At 41.4% G+C, this 10,030-nt stretch overlaps 1 long non-coding RNA gene across 1 annotated transcript in view; it reads left to right on the top strand.

Annotated features, from left to right (window-relative positions):
- The first annotated feature begins 3,868 nt into the window (after nt 1-3,868).
- LOC138442201 (uncharacterized) overlaps nt 3,869-10,030 on the top strand; it is a 98,475-nt gene continuing 92,313 nt past the window's right edge. Inside the window, exon 1 of the long non-coding RNA XR_011257567.1 lies at nt 3,869-3,998. This is a non-coding gene — a long non-coding RNA (uncharacterized lncRNA). The remainder of the gene's footprint in view (nt 3,999-10,030) is intronic.

Genomic DNA, 10,030 nt, shown 5'->3' with positions numbered 1-10,030 from the left:
AGCTGCCATGCTTGGCTGTTCCTTGACAATAAAATGGACAGAACACCTACTTAATGGACTTTTGGTCATATTTAAAAGAGAGATTAATATAGGTATGAGCTTTCATGAATCTTAGAATCCATTATACAAATGCAAGGTATCATTATTAAAAGTCCTCAGGCCAACTATGTAATTTCAACTATTTTGACCTAAAGCATTTGCCTATTTTCAGTCCAATCTTTTGATTGTGTGTAATGGTGATTAAGTGATTTTGCATGAATCATTTGTTCCATGATACTTACACTGTGCTTTTATTATAGCCCAACCAAACCTTATGAGGAGAAAAGATACACTTAGAACAAATTGTGGACTGGGTCAGCAGGGAAATTTTGTCCTCTGTGTAGGCAGAGCTACAGGACCTCTCAGATAATCTGTCAAACACAAAAGAAAGTTACTGAGACATTTAACACTGCATATTAGAAGCTGTGTACAGCATTCTAAAAAGAATGCATGGCAGATTCCATTTCTACTTTCTTTAATTTGGAAGTTCTATCTTTAGTAGCGATTTACATTTTCCACACAATTAAAGACTCTACCTAGTTCTGATTTGCACTTGAAGTATCCAATTCAGCTGTGATTTACATTTTTTCCTCTATTTATCTGTTTCCCAGTTTAAAAGAAAAAAAAAAACCAAGGTCTTAAACTTGACATTAATTGGGGATAATACTGGACAAATGTGATTAACTATTTCGGAAGATCAATTTGCTCATATGTTAAATAGGAATAAGATACTCTTTAAGGAATTCTTGTGCATATTAAAGGCCACAAGCACAGACAGGCATGTGGTAGACACTCAACACACATGCATTCATTGTTCTTTAACACACTCTTTGTGGATCCCTTCAAAAGGTCTGTAATAAAGAACTGGCTATTGGAAACAGAAGAGCCCCCTGGTATCACTGCCCATTTTGAACATCAAGGCCAACACTTCAAAAAATCAGTGAAATTTTGTTGTGCCTCTAAATATAAGCATCCGCATAAATCCAGGCCATTGACAAGCAAACACAATTTTTGAGACAATTAGCTGAATGATAAAGGTCTATGTGTTTTTCTGAAGTATTTAAGTATTGAAGAAGATAAGTCTGAATGTCCTCTTCCTTCCTTTCTTTTCTATACATGTCAGATGCAGATTAAAGGTATTTTAAAAAGAAAATCTCTTCCACTAAATAGTTTGGAAATTTAACTGTTTTGGTAGAGAAGGCTCCTAACTATTTGCTAAGGACATAAAATTACTGTTTTTCAATTAGCTGCCATTTCTCTCATCTGCGTGTGTGTGTGTGTGTGTGTGTGTGTGTGATCTGTACCATAATCATTCATTTCAGATCCAGTTCTCCCATCCCCCAATGTATGAACTTTGAAAAGGAAACTTGAAAGAGTTTGAAATTTCAAGGGATATTTTACCCATGCTTGTCATCTATCTATTAAAATCCAATCTTTTATTTATAATCTCCCACTGGTAGAAACTGGAGAAAGAAATGGCAACCCACTCCAATACTTTTACCTGAAAAATCCCATGGATGGAGGAGCGTGGTAGGCTACATTCCATGGGGTCGCAAAGAGTCGGACACAACTGAGCTACTTCATCTTCACTTTCACTGGTAGAAACATCTCAAGCGTCTGCACACAGGTGACCCAGTAAACCAATGTGTTCTCTCCATACAATAAAAAGCTATTCAGCTGTGGAAAGGAATGAATTCTTATATATGCTACAGCATGGATGAACCTTGAAAGCTTTATGCTGATGGAACTAAGCCAAACACAGAAGAACAAACACTGTATGATTCCAATTATAGGAAATAAATAATTGATCAAATTCAGAAAGACAATTAGAGGTGATCGGGGGCTGGAGAGGAAGGAGAAATGAAGAGCTACTATTTAATGAGAAGAAAGTTTCCACTACAAGGCTTCCTGGGTACCTCAGTAGTAAAGAATCCTCCTGTCAACACAAGAGATGGGAGTTCTATCCCTGGATCAGGAAGATCCTTTGGAGAAGGAAATGGAAACCCACTCCGGTATTCTTGCCTGGGAAATCTCATGGATAGAGGACCTGGTGGGCTACAGTCCATGGAGCTGCAAGAGAGTGAGACACAGCTGAGTAACTAAACAGCAACAATAGCAAAGTTGATGCTGAGATGACAAAGTTTTGGAAATAGACAGTGGTGACCAACGTACATTTTTTTTTGGAAATAGTGATGACTGATATTTCAAAAAAGAAAGTACATTGGCCACCACTGTCTATTTCCAAAACTTTGTCATAAAGTGTATGCTTAAAAATGGTTAAAATTTATGTTATATTTCTTATCACTTTATATATATATATATGGACATAAATTCAACCTTAGGTTCTATATTAACTTTTTACTTAATTGCAAGCAAGTCAACCATGTTCTTAATTCATCTGCAATTTATGCAGATGGACTTTCATAAAAGTATTAACTCCATGTATCACCAATCATTGCATAACAATTCTAGTTTATAATTGTTGCATTATATATCAATTTATAGATGGAAAGTAAACATGATACTTATTGTAAAGCAGGTCTAATTGGATCCACTTTTCATGTGCCTAACTGGTAACTTATCTTGAGACCAAACACTTCATTTACAGTTATAATTTAAGCTACTGTACACAGTTTTACACTGTGGTGTAGAAGAAGACTCTTGAGAGTCCCATGGACTGCAAGGAGATCAAGCCAGTCCATTCCAAAGGAAATCAGTCCTGAATATTCATTGGAAAGACTGATGCTGAAGCTGAAGCTCCAAAACTTTGGTCAATTGATGGGAAGAACTGACTCACTGGAAAAGACCCTGATGCTGGGAAAGACTGAATGCAGGAGGAGAAGGGGATGACAGAAGATGAGATGGTTGGATGGCATCATCAACTTGATGTACATGAGTTTGAGCAAGCTCCAGGAGTTGGTGATGGACAGGGAAGCCTGGCGTGCTGCAGTCCATGGGGTCACAAAGAGTTGGACGAGACTGAGTGAGTGACTGAACTGAACAGTTTTCCAATCCCTCCCATGAGAAATGCATTATTTCCTCTCCAAATGGTGCTCTTCCCAACCTTCCTGTGAAATATTCAACATCACAGCCTTAGGGTGTCTGCATCATCCAGGGTGAAAATTAACCCATGACACTGTCAGTTCTGTTTGACAATAATTTCTCATCATGAGTTGGGACTAACTGATCAAACTGTTGGAAATAAATGATAAAAAAGATTACCTCCTTATAAGCAAAAACAAATTATATACATATTTAGAGTGTCTGCCTTGTATAGGAATGGGTTGTTCACCAACATGTTGGTTAAGGTCAACCCAGAAGACCCATCAATGTGCTTGTATTTTCTTCCTAAGGATGTTGTAACAAATTACATGCTCAGCCACTCAATCGTATCTGACTCTGGGACCCCATAGAGTGTAGCCTGTCAGGCTCCTTTGTCCGTGGGATTCCCCAGGCAAGAATAGTGGAGTGGGTTGCTGTTTCCTTCTCCAGGGCATCTTCTCAACTGCCTCTCCTGCATTGGCAGGTGATTTCTTTACCATTGAGCCACCTGGGAAGCCCAGAAAGGAGTGTAGCTGTTTACAAAATAGAGGTGGTGGATGGGATTTTTTATTTTAACAGCTCTGAGTTTTGGCCTGGAACTTGTTTCTGCCTCCCAGCCCTGGGCAGTTTGAGAAGTGGGACCAGAAAAGGCAGACTTGTTTTCACTCAGTTTCTTTTCTCCCCAGACCATCCTGTCCTGTTGCCTCTTTTCATAGTTTGTGTCTCTGGGTCTGCATGCTGAAATCCTACTGTAGGTACCCATGGGCATTCTTTTCAATTCATGCAGTGCATTGCAAGAGGTCTCTAATGTTTGCAAAATGGGAACACGGCATCCGTCCTGGAGGAGCCTATGGCACAGGAGAAGGGATGTGACTGCATATCCTGCCAGCTGTGATAGAAAATTGGACAGAGAGGAGGTAAGAGGGGACATGGCAGTCACCGGGATGGGGGAAGGCATCACAGAACATTTGCTCCAGGTCTTGAGGATGGTCCTGAGTTTGTCTCCATCCACCACTGACTGAAGCCCCCATTCTTCAGTGGATTCTTGAATAAATACACAAGGTTTTCTTGAATTTCATTCCACCCCACCCCAACTAATGTTGTCAATCATCACTAGATGTACAAGTCACCAAGGTAGCTTTTTGAGAAGCATGACTCTACCATCTCCACTTCCAACAGATCCTGATTCACAGCGAGGGGTGGGTAGGGTCCTTTGGATTCTGAGTTTTTGTTGATTGGTTGGCTGGGTGGTTAGTTTTGAGGCATCACAGATTATGAAACAGGGCATGATTGACTCTTTGTTCTATCAGTTGGATCTGGAGAAGGGGTGGTTCCAAAGCTTGAGAATGTATCCCCACTTGATAGAATTGAGGCAGCGCCCCCATAATGATTGAAGGCACAGCCCCAGAGTCAAGCTGTTGGTCTCAAATCTCAAGCTCTTCTCTTTCCAGCTGTATTACCCTGGGCAAGTTACTTGATTCTCGTTGCTTCATGTCATCGGCATCAATATGGCCAATGTTAGACACCTCCTCACTTGGCTACATGAGAGCTGACTAATTTAACACGTAGAAAGCTGTTAAGAACAGTGTTTCCTGGACTACATGATTCATAAATGTTAGCCATGATTATTACTTCACTTGAAATTAGATCTCTGCTCAGATATCACCTCCCTATAAGGGCTTCCTCTATTCTGCAACTTTTTTTTTCCCACTCTGTTTTATTTATCTTCATAGAACTGATCATTACTGGAGATGATATACATTTGTTTTAGATTATATACATATGTAATTGAAATAAGAGAGACTGTTTATATAAATATATATACAGAAGTATAATTTGTTCAATTGAATAAATATATTTGCAATAATAATATATTACTATATCATAATATTTATAATAGTAATATATTACTAGTCTCTCTTATTTAACTTTTTGTGCCAGATGGAATTTATTCAATCATTCCATGGATATTAACTGAGTACCTTGTGGGCCAGACACTGTTCACAGGGTAAGGAATGCAACAGTGGATAAAAAGCAAAGTTTTTTCCATCAAGAAGCTTTCCTCTGGTATTGGCTTACTGCCCTTCCCTTCTAGAATTCCAACACCATGAGAGTAGGGATTTTGCATCTTCCGTTCCTTCCTGAACCCTCAGAGCCAGCAAAGCGTCTGAGCCCTACGGTTAATATTTAGTGAATGAATGAACAAATGATCTTTCATCCAGCACATAGAAATTGACACCAGGGAGGAAAGAGTCTCTGACAGAGAAACCTGAGGATCTCTTAACAGAGAACGGGAAATTGAATTCTTCTCCTATTTCACTCTCATGATTCCTTGGGGTCTGTGTTTGTCCCTATGTTTGGCTATGGACAGTGAGAACCAGAGACATCCAGTAGCTTCCTCAAGGACACACAGCTGGACAGAAGCAGAGTCTATTTGACCCCCCAGCTCAATACTCTACATACTGTATCTGTGCAGAACAGCACAAGCTTGCTGACTGGTGACTGAAAGAAACACTGAAGGACAGGCGAGGACCTCAGTGACGCACGCAGTTTCTCTACACTCTCAGTACCACCACCGCACTCCATGTACAGCAGACGTGGGGGTGAACAGCCAGGGCTGTCTAACCTGAAAGTATAAATCACCTCATAAAAGAAGGAGAAAAAGACGAAGGAGGAGGGATTCGGGGAGACAAGGAAAAGGAAGAAGAGAAAGAAGAGACTAACCGAGTTGGGACATTTAATGGACTGTTTGCTCACATCAGTATTTCATCCTGGCCTGCAATTCTGCACTTGATGGTGTTTACCATCCTAGAGGGATTTCTCACTGGTTTCTTAGGCCCGATTCTTACGCACTCTTCAGCTGAGAGCCAAGATTCTCCTCCCAGTTGGGTGGCTCCCTCCCATTCACTGCAGTCCCTCGATGCCTGTCCAGAGCCCAGCTCCCCTGGCCACTGGCCAGGAATTCAAACACGCATAAAAATGAAGTACATTTATACAAGTGGGCGGCTAGACTCTGCAGTTCAAATCTGGACCAGAAAATCACTAAGCATGCCGTCCCCTCATCTAATCTGTTGTTTATCTAGACAACAGGGGACTATGGGAAGTGCTGCACAAAGTTTCGGTCCATCCATTCACTGGCTCTGTGGTTTTAGACACACATTGTCATCTCTTTGAAGCCTGAGATTTCCTTCTTTGAAAAGGGTTGTAGAACAAGATGATCTTTAAGTCCTTGGAAAGTTCCAGAACGTTGTAACTTCTCCTAGGTAAGAAAAAGAAGAACGTTTTGTCTTCACTCCCTCCCTTCTTTCTTTTCCCTTTCTTACTCCTTTTTCTTTCTTTTCTCCTTCTTTATGCCAAGATTTTAAGTCACAGTCTGCTCTGGCTGAAATTAGCACCTTAAATTTTTGAAACTGTTTTGGGTAGAAGCCAGGAAAAATAAGCTCTTAAAAACTGCTACCATTTTGTTTTGCTCTTAGAGGAGGGAACTGAAGGGCTCCTTTGTTGCTTGTGTCCTGAGAACCTCTATTTACACATTTTTGGAGAGTCACTCACTCCTCCATCCTGAGAGGATATGGAGACAGGATTTCAGCATGGGTTTGGAGGTGCAAACCCATTTTCATTTCACGTCTTGTTGATCAGTTGCTGGTGGGGTGTGAATGGCTAAGTCAGGCTGTCTTGGTCTAGAGGTGGAGCCTTGAATGTTCTGCAAACTATACCTTATTGCTATAGAAATGGAGGTGATGTTTTAATGTTTGCTTTTTGAGACTTGCATACAGGAGAAGGGCCATGGAAGAGGGTAGCTGAAGGTGCTAATTTCATGGGAGACTTTGTGAAATTCTGGGTAGAGTAGAGTTTCCTTAGGATCAATGAAAAAGTGCCTCTGAATAGGAGGGGGTCCACTGTCCACATCCCTGCCCTTTCCTCCCCAGCCATACAGATGGTGGTTGTCAAGCCTTTGAGATTCAGGACTGTTGCTATTATATCATACATTGCATGATACAACCTAAAGCTTAACCAGACAAATAACCCACAGAGCTATAACAATGAGTTGATAACTGTGAGCATGTTATACTCCTTTTGGGGATCCAAGAAAGAATTGGAAGATGCTGATTAGAGGAGATAAGATCCTATAATCAAGCCAGGAGGGTACAATAGCACCATGATTTTGGACTGCTTGTAGATGAGAACTTGCTTGGATTCAGCATTCATGTCTTTGGTATACTTCGTGTCTTGAACCTTGAATATGACTCCTTAGAGGAGAGGACCTTGAGGCTGGAGTCTGAGCCAGGACTGTCTCACCTTACAGACAGCTCTCCCCATCACACAACACTGACAATATCTTCTCTTTTGCTCTGCTCTTGTCCCTGTCCAGCATGTGCATCATTTTAATATATGCATAATCATATCACACTATGTATTTTATTATCACTCTGCTAGAGACAGTGGACCCTTCCTACTGAAGACCTTGACATATTCACAGTGTACAAAACAACAACTAATGTTTACAATACTTCAGGCTTGGTTCCTCTTCCTACGAAACATGCTTGGAGTTTGAAAACTTAAACTCTTGTTCCAGAACTGTGGAGGGCTGATAGAATTGAGAAGGTTTTAAATGTAGAGGAATCTGCTGCTTCCTTGACAACCTCATCTCATAATTCAAATGACTTCAAGTTTTTAAGTGGTACACTTGTGATACAATATGCATGCTAAGTTACTTCAATCATGTCTGACTCTTTTCAACTGTACGGACCATAGCCCACCAGGCTTCTCTGTCCATGGGTTTCTCCAGGCAAGAATACTGGAGTGGGTTGCTATGCCTTCCTTCAGAGGATCTTCCTGACTCAGGGATCAAACCCATATATCCTGTGTCTCCTACATTGGCAGGTGGGTTCTTTATCACTAGCGCCACCTGGGAAGTCACTATCAGTCAGTTCAGTTCAGTTCAGTTCAGTTCAGTCACTCAGTCCTGTCCGACTCTTTGTGACCCCATGAATCACAGCACACCAGGCCTCCCTGTCCATCACCAACTCCCAGAGTCCACTCAAATTCATGTTCATCAAGTCGGTAATGCCATCCAGCCATCTCATCTTCTGTCATCCCCTTCTCCTCCTGCACCCAGTCCCTCCCAGGATCAGAGTCTTTTCCAATGAGTCAACTCTTCACATGAGGTGGCCAAAGTACTGGAGTTTCAGCTTTAGCATCATTCCTTCCAAACAACATCCAGGACCGATCTCCTTTAGAATGGACTGGTTGGATCTCCTTGCAGTCCAAGGGACTCTCAAGAGTCTTCTCCAACACCACACTTCAAAAGCATCAATTCTTCAGCGCTCAGCTTTCTTCACAGTCCAACTCTCACATCCATACATGACCACTGGAAAAACCATAGCCTTGACTAGACAGACCTTTGTTGGCAAAGTAATGTCTTTGCTTTTGAATATGCTCTCTAGGTTGCTCATAACTTTCCTTTCAATGAGTAAGTGTCTTTTAATTTCATGGCTGCAGTCACCATCTGCAGTGATTCTGGAGCCCAAAAAAATAAAGTCTGACACTGTTTCCACTGTTTCCCCATCTGTTTCCGGTGAAGTGATGGGACCAGATTCCATGATCTTTGTTTTCTGAATGTTGAGCTTTAAGCCAACTTTTTCACTCTCCTCTTTTACTTTCATCAAGAGGCTTTTTAGCTTCTCTTCACTTTCTGCCATAAGGGTGGTGTCATCTGCATATCTGAGGTTATTGATATTTCTCCCAGAAATCTTGATTCCACTTTGTGCTTCTTCCAGCCCAGCGTTTCTCTTGATGTACTCTGCATATAAGTTAAATAAGCAGGGTTACAATATATAGCCTTGACATCACTATAGACAGTCATTAATAAACGTAAATGGGTTTTTGAAATTTAGATAAAAGTCAGTAAATAAAAAGAAGGGAAACTCTATGCAGAAAGCAAGTGGATGGTGCTGGGGACTGCGCTTTGGTAGCTGGCTGGTATTTGCATGGAGTTCAAGTTACCAGTGTTGACTGTGACCCTTAGGGGGGTGTTAGTTATTCCCCAGTTTCATATCTTGATGGCTACCCACTGATGGAAGGTAAGTTTCCTTTGAGATTCTTAAAAGTGGCATTCAAAGCCTTTTGCAAGATTGGTCCAACTTTATCTCCTGATCTCTTTCTCTTCTCTAACTATTTGACCACATTTTAAGACAGAAGAGTACCTGACACACTAGCCAGTTGTCCCAAACAGGCCACATTTTTTCATGCCTCTATGCTTTGCTCAAAGCAAGTCCCTCCCTTTGCTCCCCATTGTTGGCCTCCGTGGCTTTCAGAGCCCTGCTTGGATTTAACTTCCCCTGGTCCTCATGGGTAGAGGGACTTAGCCCCTCCATGACACCCTCAAAGCACTTTCTAAGAATGTCCTCAGTGGGGCAGGCCTAGCCATCCAGTGTCATTGTCACTCCTGGGCCCAAGTCCCCAGCTAAGAAGAACACCATGAGTATCTGTCTCACCTTGACTCCCTTGGACCTCACACAGCAATGGCCGCATAGCCAGTGCTCAAAAAGTTTTGCAAAAGAATATTTGAATAGTTCACACATGGTTCATAGGTATTGGTGTTCCTCCAGCTGCCTTCATTTAACATTTTCTTTCTCCACTTGAGAGAAGGACTTGCTTTTGAATCTGGGGGCCTCCCAAGGGCAGAGCAGAGAGAGATGTCTTCCCTGAGTGTGTGTACTGAAGTGCACATTGCATGTGTATGTGTGCTCAGCCACTCAGTCGTGCCCAGCTCTGCAACCCCGTAGATTATAGCCTTGCTTTGTAAAGCAATTATACTCCAATTTGAAAAAAAATAAATGAACTTCTGGCTAAAAAGGAAAAAAAAGCCAAAATGTGCATGCCCAGTCTTCATAAACACTTCTGACACTTATTGACATATGTTAGTTTTTCTTTGAATATTATTTTG

The sequence above is a fragment of the Ovis canadensis genome, chromosome 6 (assembly GCF_042477335.2).
Source record: "Ovis canadensis isolate MfBH-ARS-UI-01 breed Bighorn chromosome 6, ARS-UI_OviCan_v2, whole genome shotgun sequence".
Lineage (NCBI taxonomy): Eukaryota > Metazoa > Chordata > Mammalia > Artiodactyla > Bovidae > Ovis > Ovis canadensis.
Note: the sequence above shows the minus strand (reverse complement) of the source record. Positions and strands in the feature narration are given on the sequence as shown.